The sequence below is a fragment of the Hoplias malabaricus genome, chromosome 1 (genome assembly GCF_029633855.1).
Source record: "Hoplias malabaricus isolate fHopMal1 chromosome 1, fHopMal1.hap1, whole genome shotgun sequence".
Taxonomy (NCBI): Eukaryota; Metazoa; Chordata; class Actinopteri; order Characiformes; family Erythrinidae; genus Hoplias; species Hoplias malabaricus.
In genome coordinates this window covers 50,271,696-50,290,260 of record NC_089800.1, presented here as the reverse complement: position 1 = coordinate 50,290,260, position 18,565 = coordinate 50,271,696, and the positions used below count along the sequence as shown (strand labels likewise).

The 18,565-nt window shown below is 41.3% G+C and overlaps 1 protein-coding gene across 1 annotated transcript in view; it reads left to right on the top strand.

The window, feature by feature from the left end:
- Positions 1-18,565, top strand: part of bach1a (BTB and CNC homology 1, basic leucine zipper transcription factor 1 a) — a 50,795-nt gene that overhangs the window by 12,399 nt on the left and 19,831 nt on the right. The window lies entirely within an intron of this gene.

Below are 18,565 nucleotides of genomic sequence, written 5' to 3'. Positions count from 1 at the left end.
GCACAACAGAAGGGCATGGCTAAGTGGTCAGACCGATGGAAAGAAACTTTGAAAAACCCTTAGTTCAAGTACAGAAAACCACTGCACTCATTTTATTTGTTTCTACACATTTTTGAGCCAGTGTAATGTCCAGAAAAATATATTTTTAAATCTCATTTTCTCAGGTGTCTACAACATTTACACAGTCCTGTGTTATCTCCAATATCTAGTTTGGTTAATCAATACTTCATTATGTAAAATCAAATGTACTGGTGATTAAAAAGTATCCATAGGATCAAGGTGAATATCTGAAAACATTATTTACTATATGTATGTTTTTGTATTTATTCTAATTATACACAATTTTATACAAGCACCACATTTATTGACAAGAGAAGTAATTATAAATAATGTAAAAAATCCTAAATTTCTAAGATTTTTGCACATTACTGTAGCTCTTTCCCCCAAAGACAGAGAAAACTTACAGCTCCTTGGTAGAGAGAGATTTCCTCGTGTATTGTTCTGTCACGCCGAGTATGGAAAATGGAAGGGTGAATTTTGGAAAGAGAAAATATATAGGTACTCGTATTTAAAGATCTGCCCACTTTCTATGCATTGTGTCTTTCTGTGTCTCAAATATTTTGCCAAACACAATGAGGCACACCCACTGCATCTACAAGGACATGCCCACTGTAAAACTCCCACTGGGAGGCATGCCAACATAAAAACATGGCTAGAGGCTATTTATTATATATATATATATGTCATTGTATATCAGTTAGAGAATCAGTCAATCAGAGAAGCTTTAATGGTATTTTCAGCCTTATACAAGTACAAGCATCAGAAAGGTAGCAAAAATAAATATTTTTGGCCATGTTTAATCATCTCAAGTCCTAAAAACTGAGAAGGCACTTGCAGTAGCAGTTACTAAAGAGTGTATAGTTGAGATTTGTGGGCACCAGTATCTCTCCTTTATCAGCGGAGATATGTAGAATCACATGATTGGCCTTCATAGCGTGCAGAACGAACAGAACAGTGAGGTATGGAGTAAGATAACAGTCAAAAGAGCTTGTTTGTGCAGTTGTCTTCATTCATGCACAAACACATACGTTGTACACAAAATTCTGTTCTTGTATATCCACATACAAAAGAAAAAAAAATCATCCATAAAAAGCACTCTTAATTCTGTGCATGTGTTGTAAGAATACAACTTCAAAATATTTACAATGACTAGAATTTAAGAGTAAGACTTTCAGTTTTTCACATTCACAGATGTAATTTTGGGATTGTTGGATTAACAACATCCGAGGGCACAAACATTACCAAAACATTACTAGATAAATGTACAAGTGATATAGAGCTCAGAAAGTGTTGGAAAGTGATTAATTTCATATTAATTCTATATTTAATTCTGATTCTCTTATACTTTGTGTTAGGTCACTGTGAACTCATTCAGAGTTGTGTGTCTCTTCTCTGCCTGTGTATCATAGGTCTATAACCTTGATGCTTGGTGGGAAGATTGTTTTTGGAACAATTGAGGGTGATAACATTTACTAAAATACGTGTATGTTCCCACTGATGGTGGGAGAGAGTGACCAAGTTGTGACCAAGAAATATCTCTGTAAGCTTTTCCATCTGCACTTTCAAATAAAACATCTTTGCTCTCTTCACACACGCGCGACTCATTCATTCTCAACAACCTCAACCAACAAAGTATAAACTGTTTAAAGGATTTTTTAATACATTAGGGAGCATATATACATCTCATGGTCCCTTTTAAACACAACAACAAAACAATATGACTTTTTTTAAACAACATTTATATTTTACTTAGCTTTATTAAATATAACAGTATATTCACAAAATAATACTAAATATATGATTAGGTATAATGTTTGAGATGGTTTTTGCAGAAATGTTTTCATCCACTTCATTTTAAATTGGTTGTTAAGAGATAAAATATCAGATAACAAAAATCCACCAGAAGTCAATCAGCTATCATAACATCTGTTTTTTATCAAAGAACTTTTAATTTTCCTTTCTATAGACCACACAAGGGACAATTAAAATCACTGCAGATTTCACAGCAAAAGAAAAACCTTCTGATTCAGAGGGTAAAGCTCTACCAGGCACAGAATATCATGTCGCAAGTTTATGTTTAAACATTGAAATCATTTTTATCCCAAATTAATTCTTTACCTGCTTTTACCCTTCCACAGAATCAAAGATATAAAATGCATGTGTGTTTGCGCACAGAGCCCGTGACGTTTAAGGGGTTTGAGACTTTTATTTTAACTGCGGAGAGCCGCTCAACACAGCACCCAATGACGTCTAAGAGTTTGGGACTTTTATTTTAACTGTGTAGAACCGCTGAAGAACAGGTCATCTCGCGGACGGACCAATGAAGTGAAAGTAGTGCTTTAAACCCGCCCACTCTTTCCAATCAAAATAACGAACCATATATTCGTTTTGGAGACTGAAACGAGAAAAACAAACAAACAAACAAACAAACAAAACAAACAAACCAACAAACAAAAAAACGACTTAATTCTAATTTCTGTCCTCATGTGTTCAAACAGAAAACGAATAAACAAGTCATTTGTTTGGTTTTTGTCATTCTACGTTCAGTCCAAGAATCCGCTGTGAACAATGGTTAAACCATAACATTTTGTTTACTTGATGCGTTTATTTCTGCTTTTTCACTGTCCAATAATAACAGTGACAGAATGAATATGTTGCAAATAACATACTATTCCCCCAGTTATTAATAGAATGTACCTGCAAGTATAAAGTAAAAGGAAGCAAATAAAGCCTTCATTTGCTATGAATGAATGTTTAGGGTGATAGATAAATTAATAAATACTATTATATATTTATGGGCGGCACAGTGACGCAGTCATACAGTCCCAGGGACGTGGAGGTTGTAGGTTCAAGTTCCACTACAGGTGACTGTCTATGAGGAGTTTGGTGTGTTCTCCCTGTGTCTGCGTGGGTTTCCTCCAGGTGACTGTCTGTGAGGAGTGTGGTGTGTTCTCCCTGTCTCTGCGTGGGTTTCCTCCAGGTGACTGTCTGTGAGGAGTGTGGTGTGTTCTCCCTGTGTCTGCGTGGGTTTTCTCCAGGTGACTGTCTGGGAGGAGTGTGGTGAGTTCTCCCTGTGTCTGTGTGGGTTTCCTCCGGGTGCTTCGGTTTCCTCCCACAGTCCAAAATCACATGTTGGTAGGTGGATTGGCGACTTACGTGTCCATAGGTGTGAGTGTATGAGTGACCGTGTGTGTCGCCCTGTGATAAGTGTTTACAGGCATTGGATGAATATTATATAATTATAATAAATATTTTTCTGAAATAAAAAGGTTATTAAGGCACTAAATAATAGCTCAATAATGTAAAGAAAAGATTGAATTTCCTCAAATTTTTTTATATAGTGGGATTTTGTAGTGTTTCAGAGCACATCACAAAAGTGTTTGGAGCTAAATCACTGACACAAGTATTTGAGTCTGAAACTGACCAAAGCGCCATTGATGATTTTCTGTACCAGATACATTCTCCCAGCTGTAAATGTTCTGTGTGTTTGCATGCATTCATGGCTGTGTAGTACATGCAGGAGACACAGCTCCGTACTCCGGAACCTGTCTATACAAACCTGTGCTCACATGAAACCTACCCAGAGAATCTACTAGGGCAGTAGCCGGATAATGTTTGGCCAGCTAAAAAGAAATATAATACAAATAAAAGTGGGCGACATGGTGGCGAATTGAAGTGTCGCAGTCTGGGGTTGAGGGTTCCAATCCCGCTCTGGGTGAGGAGTTTGGTGTGTTCTCCCTGTGTCCGTGAGGGTTTCCTCCGGGTGACTGTTTGTGAGGAGTTTGGTGTGTTCTCCCTGTGTCCCTGTAACTCTGAGCTGGATAAGCGCTTACAGACAAAGAATGAATGAATGAATAAATTTACAAGTTGCATTGTTTTTGAAATGGTTAATATATATATATATATATATAAAGTGTTAATGTGTTAAAAGACATATTAGTCTGTTTTATCCAGCAGTTAAACACAGTGTCACTACTGTTGAGTTTAGAAGATAGATTACATTTTATTTATGCTGAAATATGTATTGAAAAACATAACTCATTTTTACTCTTTCCCTCTCTCACTACACACACAAACCAAGGCAGAGCTCCTGTTTTGTCTACTTCCTCGCTCAATTCCTCCAGGTTTGAATCATGAACTGCACTGTAGATTACGTTTTCTCCATCAAAGCTTCTGTATCCAGTGTTAAAGATTTCTCCAAAACTTTTACTCACCAATTAAGAGGTTCTAATTAAAAATAATAATCAATACTAAACTGAAACATTGTAATAAATTAAAGTTTATATAAAAAAGTTCTATTCTCTAACCAGTTTGTCATGCATATCACACTACACATTTATCTTCACCCAAAAATACTTGGATGTACTAACATTTTAACATTACTACTGATATAACACTATTAATAAAAAATGTTTTAGTCAAACCAATCAACATATTGAAGTTACAACACTTATTTTCTTTACAGATTCCCCCTTATTTCAAGGCATAATAATGTTTGGGACATAGCATCATTAAAGCAATTAAAGCCATGATTTGTACTTTGTTGCATATCCCTTGCATGCAGTCTGCAATTCATTGACATCACCAAGAGCTGAGCAACTTTTCTTATGATGCTTTGCCAAGCCTTTAATTCAGCCTACTACAGCTCTTGCTTGTTTTGGGTCCTTGTTCCCTTAAGTTTTCTTTTTTAGCATATAGAACGCATGCTCAGCTGTATTAGGTAGAGGGACTTGGCCATTCAAGAGCTTTAAATTTTTATTATTATAAAAAAAAACCTCTGTTTTCTTAGCTATATGCCTGGGATCATTACCTTGTTGTAAAATGCCACCCAGTGAGTTTGGAAGAATTTCCTGAACTTGAGCAGATAAGGTGTTCATATACACATCAGAATTCATTGTGCTACTGCCTTTAACATTTACATCATCAATGAAGATATGTGCATCAGTACATCTGGTAGCCATACATGCTCAAACCATTACAGATCAGGTGATATGCCTTTGATCATGGGCAGTTCTTTTTAGTCTTCGCTCTTATACAGGATTATCTTGGTGTCATCTGTCCACAAGACCTTTCTCCAGGACTACACTCTCGGAAAAAAGGTACAGTACAGGTACATTATTGTCACTAAAGGTACAAACTGTGTAAATGTAAAGTTACAGCAGTGGTGTTAAAGTCCAATTGTGTTCCCTAAAGTTACATTACATTCTCATCTCCAGAAGAATAGTTAATTCATTCATTCATTCATTGTCTGTAAATTCAGGGTCGTGGGGGGCACACACTGGGCATATGGCAGGAACACACCCTGGAGGGGGCACCTAATTCACAGGGCAACACACACACTCATACATTCACTGACATTCTCACACCTATGGACACTTTTGAGTCACCAATCCACCTGCAACGTGTGTTTTTGGATCGTGGGAGGAAATTTCACTTGGACAAGGGGGGAACACACCAAACTCTCAGTCAGTCACCCGGAGCGTGACTGAGGTTGAACCCACAACCTTCAGGTTCCTGAAGCTGTGTGACTGCGACACCACCGTGCCACCCCAGAAGAAGAGTTTAATATTTGTAATCATTCATGAAGAAAAATTATTGTGGTACCCTCAAAGGTACATTTCTGTACTCCCAGTTAGGGAACATAATTCTATATTCCATAATTCATATTCTATATTAATTGTAGATGCTTACGTTGTGTTGATTTCATACGCCCCATTTAATCTCCAGGACTTTTATTATGTTCTTTTATTTTTTTCACAGTTCCAAACAGTGTATGCAAGCTCTTTTAAGTGTTTTGTGGCTAACTAGACATCACATGTGCCTGCCACCCACATTCCCTCACCTCAGCCGCCAAGTCGGCGTACTTCACCTTTTTCCTTTCGAATGCTTCATCTACTGCATCCTTAAATTTAACTGTTAACTCTATGAAATACATTAACCGTTTACGTTCAGAGTACAGCACCATATCTGGCCTCAGTATAGTTAATTCAATGCACTCTGGGACCTTCAGTTTTTTACCTATGTCCACCAGCAATTTACAATCTTGTGCTTCACCCCATCTACCAATATTTGTAGCCTGCACACGTCCACGAAAACATTCCCCCTCAAGCACAAACCTAATCACTTTATTACTACAACCACTCGTCAATGCATTTACCTCTAGGCGTTTGCTTTCCAAACATGCCAAAACTCTTAGCACCTGATTATGTCTCGATGTATACTGACCCTGTGACAAACTAACTTTACAAGCTGATAGAATATGCTTCAGCATGCAAACCCCTGTACATAATCTACAACAATGGTCTTCACCTGCTGACTGTAGGTGTTGTATTAAGTTTCTCTCAGCAAAAACTTAATACAATTTGCCTCCATTGGCCACAACTCCTGCCAGAAAATCCTCTACATTCTCCTAGCGAAGCCACTGGCATGCTGCTGTAACACACAGTGCCTCCTCTTCCTGCTCGCAAATAAAACTAGCCATCATTTGCACTTTCTCTGGTAATGAGGCTTAACTAAAAGCTTTGCACAAATCACCTGACCCAAGGCCTGCTTTTCTGCATTGTACTTGGCCAATCACATCTCTTATCTCTAATGAGCTCCTGACTACTTGCACTGCAACTCGTGGATTCCACTTGCTGTTGAGATGGGTGCTGCTGTTTTACTACAGCATCATTCGATCCTGACAAAATCACGACTCACATTTGCACATATAAATTCCTCAACTAAACTTGTGAGTGGTGACTCACCAGTACCACTCTCCCATATCATGCCACGATACATAAACACTGCGGCATCCCTAGCCACTTCCTTATAGCTTTGTTCATAACCCTTTCCATCCTCTCTTCTCAACTGTAAATGGCCACCTAATAGGAGGGAGTAAGCCCAACTGCAGACACCATAATTTCAACTTCCCTGGCAAACACGATCTATCAATGCTATTAACAGCCTTCACCAGTTCAGCTTTTATTTCCACAACTTGAAAAGCATTTAGCACTGCACTATACCATCTACCTAAACTCTTTACTGGTGTCTCCAGTACCGAAGGATCATTTCTCCTTTCATCAAAAAATATTTCTGTTGTCAAGTTTTCCCTTGACAATTGACAGACCTCTAGACTTGCTTGCTTTCAAATTCTTATCATCTAAAAGTAGTGAAATTTATAATACTGTATATTGGTATATGTTGTGCTACTGCAGAATTATTGATTATTTTGACATGGTCTGATTATTTACAATAGTGACATTTATTTTACATACATACATACATTTTCTTTTCCGCTTCTCCATTTCAGGGTCGTGGTGCACATTTATTTTATATTTTATTAATAATTTAAGCTCCTTTTAATGTGTTTTAGAGTTGAGACAGGCAGCTCAGGGAAATATATTTCATTTGTATTAGAAGAGTGACAAAAATAACATGAGTAGTACACTCAGTATATTTTAAGTAAGGCAAGGTAAGTTTATTTGTAGAGCACCTTTCGTACACAATGGCAATTCAAACTGCTTTACAAAGTGATACAGAAAAATTACTGTAGAATTTAAAAAGTAAAAGAAAATAAAAACTATTAGAAAGTATAAAATAGAATAAAACAGAATATATAATTAAAAAACTAATAAATAAAAATGATTAAAATCTATTCAATAAAAACAATACAATAAAAACAATAAAAACAGAGTAATAAAAAAGGACAGTTATTAAAATGGTACTAGAAATAAAATAGGTAAATCTACATCTTTAATTCTAAGTGCAGCGCTACTCAAATGCACAGGAGACCAGGAAGGTCTTTAGTCTAGATTTGAAGATAATATTTGGGGCAAATCTGATGTCTTCCGGGAGTCTGTTCCAGGTGCAGGCAGCATAGTGACTGAAGGCTGCCTCCCCCTGTGTGGTTCTGACCCGGAGCACCACTAGCTGACCAGTCCTGAGTGATCTGAGGGGCCTACTGGGTTCATACACTTCTAGCAGATCTGAAATATATTTTAGTTCGAGGCAATTTATTGATTTGTAAACAATTAATAACACTTTAAAATCAATTCTGTTTTTAACTGGCAGCCAGTGCAGTGACCTGATGACAGGAGTGATGTGCTCGATTCTCTTGGTTCTGGTAAACGTTCTAGCTGCTGTATATTGAATAAGCTGCAGCTACCTAACTGTGGACTTGGGAAGTAAAGTAAAGAGACCATTGCAGTAGTCCAGCTGCTAGAGATGAATGCATGAATGAGTTTTTCTAAGTCTGGTTGTGACACATACCCTTTGAATTTTGATATGTTCTTAAGGTGATAAAATGCAGATTTTGTTATTGCCTTTATTTGGCCATTAAAGTTGAGATCTGAGTCCAGGATTACGCCAAGATTTCTGACCTGGCCTTTAAGCTTTAGAGCTCTGCTGTTAAGCTGAGTAGTGGCCTCAAGTCTTTGCTTCTTGCTGCCAAACACAATCACCTCTGCCTTATCTTTGTTTAGTTGAAGGAAACTGTCCCTCATCCAGTTATTTACTGATTCTAGGCAGTCGCAGAGTGTGTCAATGGGACTGTAGTCATCTGGTTAAATTTAAGGTTAAAGTTAAAGTTAAATACATCTGAGAGTCATCTGCATAACTATGATAAGCGATTTTATTATTTTTGAGGATTTGTCCAAGTGGTAACATATAAAGGTTAAACAGTAGAGGCCTAAGAATTGATCCTTGTGGAACACCGTAGGTCAACGATGTTCGTTTTGATTTATAGTTACCAATAGCAATAAAGTAGTTTCTATCCGCTAGACACGACCTTAACCAGCTGAGACCTGTTCCTGAAAGCCCCGCCCAGTTCTCTAGTCTGTCTAAAAGGATGCTATGATCGGCAGTATCAAATGCACTAAGCTTGAGAAGTGCTAGCACAGATATTTTACTGCTGTCTGTGTTCAGACGGATGACATTTAGAATCTTTATAAGGGCAGTTTCTGCACTGTGATGTGGACGGAAGCCTGTCTGGAAGTCATCATAATAACAGTGTTCATGTAGAAATTTGCTGAGCTGAATAAAAACATCCATCCATCCATCCATCCATCCATTATCCACCGCTTATCCGGGTCCGGGTCGCGGGGGAAGCAGTCGGAGCAAAGAAACCCAGACCTCCCTCTCCCCAGCCACTGCCTCCAGCTCCTCCGGGGGTATACCGAGGCGTTCCCAGGCCAGCCGAGACATGTAGTCTCTCTAACGTGTTCTTGGTCTGCCCCGGGGCCTCCTCCCCGTTGGACATGCCCAGAACACCTCACCAGGAAGGCGTCCAGGAGGCATCTGAACCAGAGGCCCGAACCACCTCTACTGGCTCCTCTCGACGTGGAGGAGCAGTGGCTCCACTCCGAGTCTCTCCCGGATGTCCGAGCTCCTAACCCTGTCTCTAAGGGAGAATCCAGTGCCCTGCGGAGAAAACTCATTTCAGCCGCTTGTACCCACCATCTTGTTCTTTCGGTCACTACCCAAAGCTCGTGACCATAGGTGAGGGTTGGGACGTAGATTGAACGGTAAATCGAGAACTTTGCTTTTCTGCCTAGCTCTCTCTTCACCACAACGGACCAGTACAGAGCCCGCATTACTGCTGACACTGCACCGATCCGCCTGTCAATCTCACGTTCCATCTTTCCCTCACTCATGAACAAGACCCCGAGGTATTTAAACTCCTCCACTTGAGGCAGGATCTCACTTCCAAGCTGTTGAATAAATACAACTTTCTCAAAAGTTTTATATTGTCTATGAATGGAAGATTACAGTTTGGTCTGTAGTTGTTCAGGATAGTGCTGTCTAAATTGCTCTTTAAGAGAGGTTTGATTACTGCAGTTTTTAATGCTTGAGGGAAGATCCCTGAAAGCAGATATCTATTTACTATTTGCAACATGTCCTCAGATAGACAACAGAAGACTTCCTTAATAAAGTGCGCAGGCAACATGTCTAATGTGCATGTGGATGATTTTAGATGCTGGACAGTTTTCTCTAGAGTTTTAGGATCAATAGTAGTGAATTCAGACAGGGTACATTTCAGATTTTGAGGCTGTATCAGAACAGCTCTGCTGTCAAGAGACGTACTGAAGATCACTTTTCGGATGTTTAGAATTTTATTGCTAAAGAAAGCTGCAAATTCATTACATTTTTCCACAAAGAGTAGTTCTGGGTTAAACCTGTGGTAGTGGGTTTCTCAGCCGATCAAATATTGCGAATAATGAGCGGGCGTTGTTAGAACTTTTACTAATGATGTCAGAGAAGTAGGTTTGTCTGGCCTTTCTAACTTCCAAATTGTATTTTTGGAGTTTCTCTTTATAAATTTCCAAGTGAATGTGAAGTTTAGTGTGCCTCAATTTACACTCAGCCTTTCTGCACTTGTTTTTCTTGGATTTTACCCCCATGCTGCATCACCATGGTGCTTTCTTCTTACCAGATACATTTTTTGTTTTCAGAGGGGCCAAACAGTCAATAAGATTCAGAGCTTTGGAGTCGAGGTTCGAAAGAGGAGGAGAATAAAAATTACAGAATAGTAAAGGCTTTACTTTTTCAACTTTTTCTTGGAATGAGTTGCAGGGTGGAAATGCAATGGGGAATTAAGGTGTAAAGTTATAGTTAAAATACTGCAAAGGCATTAGAGAACAGTTTTCTTGTAAACACATAACATGCTTGAACAGAGATGAGTTTAGGGAATTAATTGATCACCTTAGAGTGACTGTTATAAATAAATGTAGTGTCAAAAAATTATTCGCAGAATTGGAAATGTAACAAACCAAATATCTGCTCCCAAAAGAGAAAAAAGCTTTATGGTAATCCAACCAAAACAGTATTTTTTAAAAATCTTCACAATACAACACTTTACTTCATGTCTGAGTGACCAGAATAATCATCTCAACTAGTAAATAAGGAGTGTTAAAAACTGGATGTATGAGCATAGATGAAGAGGTCACTTTTTATCAGGGTCTGTGTGTTGAAACAGCTCCAACAAGTGACCAGGTGACCTACACAGCCTTAATTTGACTGTATTCCTCACCAACAGCAGCCTCAGAAAATGATTTTAAACCGACATAGTGGCCCCCAAGTTTAATATATACAATCCAAAATGATGAAGACCGAACTGTTAATAAGGAATTATATTAGGCTGCATGTCGACAAGGAATGAGCTATATATATATATATATATATATATATATATATATATATATATATACAACTCGGAAATCAGCATTTAAAAAAAAATGCAAATCCATAGTCAACATTGAGCGCTGAACCCAGGTTTTATAGGGCTGTAATGTTGTTATCATATCTATTTTTAAAGGTTGTAAATGGTATTCAAATAGATCTAGGTGTCCCTCACCACACAGGCTATGTATGATTTTGGTACTCAGAGAGCTTCAGGAGAACATGAACATACATAACGTGAACATGTCGCCCCCTAGTGCTGCTCCATCTTAAAATCCTTTTCCACATATTTCCCCGGTTTATATCCCAACCATAGACTGCATAGGAGTCTATTGTCCCAACCGGCCAGTTAGCACTAATAGTAGTTCATTAGTGTAATGTGTAATATACAAGAACTGAGTGGATGAGACCCATACATTAAGGCAATTCATTAATTGTCCTGATGGTCGGACATTTGGTCATGGGGTACAGCCAGGCTTAGCCTGAAGGGGCAACATAGGTCCACTCTCCCATGGGCCTACCACCTGTGGGAGAGGTAGTAATCCGGGTCTGGTGCAATGTGGATCGGGTGGCAGTCGAGGGCAGGGACCCAAGCATTCTGATCCTTGGTTACTGAAACTGCCTCTTGGAACATGGAAAGTAATATCTCTGGTGGGAAAAGAGCCTGAGCTGGTGAGTGAGGTTGAGAGGTACTGGAGAGATATAGTTGGGCTCACCTTGACACACAGAATGGGCTCTGGAACCAATCGACTTGAGACGGGGTGGATGCTCTTTCACTCTGGAGTTGCCCAGGGTGAGAGGTGTAAGGCAGAAGTGGGTTTACTCATAGCCCCCTGGCTTAGCGCCTGTACTGGGGTTTAACCCAGTGGACGAGAGAGTAATTTCCCTGTGCCTTCGGGTTGGGGAAAGGGCGCCGACTGTGGTTTCTGCTTATGCCTGAACAGCAGTTCAGAGTACCTGGCCTTCTTGGGGACCCTAGAGGGGACCCTAGAGGAAGGTCTTTAGTCTAGATTTGAAGATAGTAATATTTGGGGCAAATCTGATGTCTTCCGGGAGTCTGTTCCAGGTGCAGGCAGCATAGTGACTGAAGGCTGCCTCCCCCTGTGTGGTTCTGACCCGGGCCACCACTAGCTGACCAGTCCTGAGTGATCTGAGGGGCCTACTGGGTTCATACACTTCTAGCAGATCTGAAATATATTTTAGTCCGAGGCAATTTATTGATTTGTAAACAATTAATAACACTTTAAAATCAATTCTGTTTTTAACTGGCAGCCAGTGCAGTGACCTGATGACAGGAGTGATGTGCTCGATTCTCTTGGTTCTGGTAAACGTTCTAGCTGCTGTATATTGAATAAGCTGCAGCTACCTAACTGTGGACTTGGGAAGTAAAGTAAAGAGACCATTGCAGTAGTCCAGCTGCTAGAGATGAATGCATGAATGAGTTTTTCTAAGTCTGGTTGTGACACATACCCTTTGAATTTTGATATTTTCTTAAGGTGATAAAATGCAGATTTTGTTATTGCCTTTATTTGGCCATTAAAGTTGAGATCTGAGTACAGGATTACGCCAAGATTTCTGACCTGGCCTTTAGGCTTTAGAGGTCAGCTGTTAAGCTGAGTAGTGGCCTCAAGTCTTTGCTCCTTGCTGCCAAACACAATCACCTCTGCCTTATCTTTGTTTGGTTGAAGGAAACTGTCCCTCATCCAGTTATTTACTGATTCTAGGCAGTTGCAGAGTGTGTCAATGGGACTGTAGTCATCTGGTTAAATTTGAAGTTAAAGTTAAAGTTAAATACATCTGAGAGTCATCTGCATAACTATGATAAGCGATTTTATTATTTTTGAGGATTTGTCCAAGTGGTAACATATAAAGGTTAAACAGTAGAGGCCTAAGAATTGATCCTTGTGGAACACCGTAGGTCAACGATGTTCATTTTGATTTATAGTTACCAATAGCAATAAAGTAGTTTCTATCCGCTAGACACGACCTTAACCAGCTGAGACCTGTTCCTGAAAGCCCCGCCCAGTTCTCTAGTCTGTCTAAAAGGATGCTATGATCGGCAGTATCAAATGCACTAAGCTTGAGAAGTGCTAGCACAGATATTTTACTGCTGTCTGTGTTCAGACGGATGACATTTAGAATCTTTATAAGGGCAGTTTCTGCACTGTGATGTGGACGGAAGCCTGTCTGGAAGTCATCATAATAACAGTGTTCATGTAGAAATTTGCTGAGCTGAATAAAAACATCCATCCATCCATCCATCCATTATCCACCGCTTATCCGGGTCCGGGTCGCGGGGGAAGCAGTCGGAGCAAAGAAACCCAGACCTCCCTCTCCCCAGCCACTGCCTCCAGCTCTTCCGGGGGTATACCGAGGCGTTCCCAGGCCAGCCGAGACATGTAGTCTCTCTAACGTGTTCTTGGTCTGCCCCGGGGCCTCCTCCCCGTTGGACATGCCCAGAACACCTCACCAGGAAGGCGTCCAGGAGGCATCTGAACCAGAGGCCCGAACCACCTCTACTGGCTCCTCTCGACGTGGAGGAGCAGTGGCTCCACTCCGAGTCTCTCCCGGATGTCCGAGCTCCTAACCCTGTCTCTAAGAGAGAGTCCAGTGCCCTGCGGAGAAAACTCATTTCAGCCGCTTGTACCCACCATCTTGTTCTTTCGGTCACTACCCAAAGCTCGTGACCATAGGTGAGGGTTGGGACGTAGATTGAACGGTAAATCGAGAACTTTGCTTTTCTGCCTAGCTCTCTCTTCACCACAACGGACCAGTACAGAGCCCGCATTACTGCTGACACTGCACCGATCCGCCTGTCAATCTCACGTTCCATCTTTCCCTCACTCATGAACAAGACCCCGAGGTATTTAAACTCCTCCACTTGAGGCAGGATCTCACTTCCAAGCTGTTGAATAAATACAACTTTCTCAAAAGTTTTATATTGTCTATGAATGGAAGATTACAGTTTGGTCTGTAGTTGTTCAGGATAGTGCTGTCTAAATTGCTCTTTAAGAGAGGTTTGATTACTGCAGTTTTTAATGCTTGAGGGAAGATCCCTGAAAGCAGATATCTATTTACTATTTGCAACATGTCCTCAGATAGACAACAGAAGACTTCCTTAATAAAGTGCGCAGGCAACATGTCTAATGTGCATGTGGATGATTTTAGATGCTGGACAGTTTTCTCTAGAGTTTTAGGATCAATAGTAGTGAATTCAGACAGGGTACATTTCAGATTTTGAGGCTGTATCAGAACAGCTCTGCTGTCAAGAGACGTACTGAAGATCACTTTTCGGATGTTTAGAATTTTATTGCTAAAGAAAGCTGCAAATTCATTACATTTTTCCACAAAGAGTAGTTCTGGGTTAAACCTGTGGTAGTGGGTTTCTCAGCCGATCAAATATTGCGAATAATGAGCGGGCGTTGTTAGAACTTTTACTAATGATGTCAGAGAAGTAGGTTTGTCTGGCCTTTCTAACTTCCAAATTGTATTTTTGGAGTTTCTCTTTATAAATTTCCAAGTGAATGTGAAGTTTAGTGTGCCTCAATTTACACTCAGCCTTTCTGCACTTGTTTTTCTTGGATTTTACCCCCATGCTGCATCACCATGGTGCTTTCTTCTTACCAGATACATTTTTTGTTTTCAGAGGGGCCAAACAGTCAATAAGATTCAGAGCTTTGGAGTCGAGGTTCGAAAGAGGAGGAGAATAAAAATTACAGAATAGTAAAGGCTTTACTTTTTCAACTTTTTCTTGGAATGAGTTGCAGGGTGGAAATGCAATGGGGAATTAAGGTGTAAAGTTATAGTTAAAATACTGCAAAGGCATTAGAGAACAGTTTTCTTGTAAACACATAACATGCTTGAACAGAGATGAGTTTAGGGAATTAATTGATCACCTTAGAGTGACTGTTATAAATAAATGTAGTGTCAAAAAATTATTCGCGGAATTGGAAATGTAACAAACCAAATATCTGCTCCCAAAAGAGAAAAAAGCTTTATGGTAATCCAACCAAAACAGTATTTTTTAAAAATCTTCACAATACAACACTTTACTTCATGTCTGAGTGACCAGAATAATCATCTCAACTAGTAAATAAGGAGTGTTAAAAACTGGATGTATGAGCATAGATGAAGAGGTCACTTTTTATCAGGGTCTGTGTGTTGAAAGCAGCTCCAACAAGTGACCAGGTGACCTACACAGCCTTAATTTGACTGTATTCCTCACCAACAGCAGCCTCAGAAAAGGACTTTAAACCGACATAGTGGCCCCCAAGTTTAATATATACAATCCAAAATGATGAAGACCGAACTGTTAATAAGGAATTATATTAGGCTGCATGTCGACAAGGAATGAGCTATATATATATATATATATACAACTCGGAAATCAACATTTAAAAAAAAATGCAAATCCATAGTCAACATTGAGCGCTGAACCCAGGTTTTATAGGGCTGTAATTTTGTTATCATATCTATTTTTAAAGGTTGTAAATGGTATTCAAATAGATCTAGGTGTCCCTCACCACATTGTCACCACCATTTCTCGGCGTAGCCAAGTGGCGGAGGGTGTCCGGTTTGGTGGTCTCAGGATTCCATGTCTGCTTTTTGCAGATGATGTGGTCTTGTTGGCTTCATCGAACCGGGACCTCCGGCTCTTGCTGGACCAGTTTGCAGCCGAGTGTGAAGCGGTAGGGATGAGGATCAGCACCTCCAAGTCCGAGTCCATGGTACTCAGCCGGAAAAGGGTGGAGTGCTCTCTCCAGGTTGGAAGTGAGATCCTGCCTCAAGTGGAGGAGTTTAAATACCTCGGGGTCTTGTTCACGAGTGAGGGAAAGATGGAGCGTGAGATTGACAGGCGGATCGGTGCAGCGTCAGCAGTAATGCGGGCTCTGTACCGGTCCGTTGTGGTGAAGAGAGAGCTGAGCAGAAAAGCAAAGCTCTCGATTTACCGTTCAATCTACGTCCCAACCCTCACCTATGGTCACGAGCTTTGGGTAGTGACCGAAAGAACGAGATCGCGGGTACAAGCGGCTGAAATGAGTTTTCTCCGCAGGATGTCTGGATTCTCCCTTAGAGACAGGGTTAGGAGCTCGGACATCCGGGAGAGACTCGGAGTGGAGCCGCTGCTCCTCCACGTCGAGAGGAGCCAGCTGAGATGGTTCGGGCATCTGGTTCGGATGCCTCCTGGACGCCTTCCTGGAGAGGTGTTCCGGGCATGTCCAACGGGGAGGAGGCCCCGGGGCAGACCAAGAACACGCTGGAGAGACTATATGTCTCGACTGGCCTGGGAACGCCTCGGTATACCCCCGGAGGAGCTAGAGTCGGTGGCTGGGGAGAGGGAGGTCTGGGTTTCTTTGCTCCGACTGCTTCCCCCGCGACCCGGACCCGGATAAGCGGTGGATAATGGATGGATGGATGGATGGTCCCTCACCACACAGGCTATGTATGATTTTGGTACTCAGAGAGCTTCAGGAGAACATGAACATACATAACGTGAACATGTCGCCCCCTAGTGCTGCTCCATCTTAAAATCCTTTTCCACATATTTCCCCGGTTTATATCCCAACCATAGACTGCATAGGAGTCTATTGTCCCAACCGGCCAGTTAGCGCTAATAGTAGTTCATTAGTGTAATGTGTAATATACAAGAACTGAGTGGATGAGACCCATACATTAAGGCAATTCATTAATTGTCCTGATGGTCGGACATTTGTTCATGGGGTACAGCCAGGCCTAGCCTGAAGGGGCAACATAGGTCCACTCTCCCATGGGCCTATCACCTGTGGGAGAGGTAGTAATCCGGGTCTGGTGCAATGTGGATCGGGTGGCAGTCGAGGGCAGGGACCCAAGCATTCTGATCCTCGGTTACTGAAACTGCCTCTTGGAACATGGAAAGTAATATCTCTGGTGGGAAAAGAGCCTGAGCTGGTGAGTGAGGTTGAGAGGTACTGGAGAGAAATAGTTGGGCTCACCTTGACACACAGTATGGGCTCTGGAACCAATCGACTTGAGACGGGCTGGATGCTCTTTCACTCTGGAGTTGCCCAGGGTGAGAGGTGTAAGGCAGAAGTAGGTTTACTCATAGCCCCCTGGCTTAGCGCCTGTACTGGGGTTTAACCCAGTGGACAAGAGAGTAATTTCCCTGCGCCTTCGGGTTGGGGAAAGGGCGCCGACTGTGGTTTCTGCTTATGCCTGAACAGCAGTTCAGAGTACCTTGCCTTCTTGGGGACCCTAGAGGGGGTGCTGGAGAGTACTCATTCTGATTGTTCTGCTGGGGGATTTCAACGCTCACATGGGCATTGATAGTTAGACCTGAAGGGGGGACATGATTAGGAGCAACGATCCCCCGATCTGAACCCGAGTGGTGTTCAGTTATTGGATTTCTGTGCCCATCACATTTTATCCATATTTAACACTATGTTTGAGCATAAGGGTGTCCATGGCATCATGATACCCTAGGCCCTGCGGCCATATGTTCTGGACACTCGGGTTAAGAGAGGTATTGAGCTGTCAAGTGATCACTACCTAGTGGTGAGTTGGATCAGATGGTGGAGGAGGATGCCGGACAGACCTGGCAGGCCCAATCGTGTGTTGAGGGTTTGCTGGGAACATTTGGCAGAGGAAGCTGTCAGAAAGATCTTCAACTCCCACATCTGGCAGAGTTTTGACTGCATCCTAGGGGAGGCCGGTAACATTGATTACGAATGGGCCATATTCTGGACCTCTGTTGTTGAAGAGGCTATCCAGAGCTGTGGCTGCAAGGTTGTTGGCGCTTGTCGTGGTGGCAATCCCCACACTCTGTGGTGGACACCCAGGGTGACGGAGGCTGTCAAGCTGAAGAAGAGGCTGCCAAGCTGGGGGGTTGGGGGACAGTCCTTCACAGGGCAGCATAGATTAGCATAGAATAGAATAGATTGTGGCTCAAAGCTTAAGTAACAGGAGATGAAAGAGGAACTCTCTCTCACTCTGTCTGTGTGTGTTTGTGTGTATAGATGTGAGAGTGAATTAATGGTGAAATGTAATACATTTTTTTAGCATAAATAAAATGCGATTTATCTTCTGAACTTAAGAGTGGCAAAGTTGTGTTAACATTGCTAGATAAAACCTCTAATAGGTCAGTAAATATATACACACACTGTAGTCCTTCTGTGGCTCCATATTAAATAAAGGTATGATTTGGATGAGGGATCACTACAGGGAAACTGGCTTGGTGGTGATGTTAGTTTGTGTTTTGCTGGTAAGAATGGATCAGTACAGCAGTGCTACAACACCTCACATTGTCACTAATAGACCGAGAACAGTCCACCAACCACAAATATTCAGTCAACCACATTCGGTGCTGAGACTG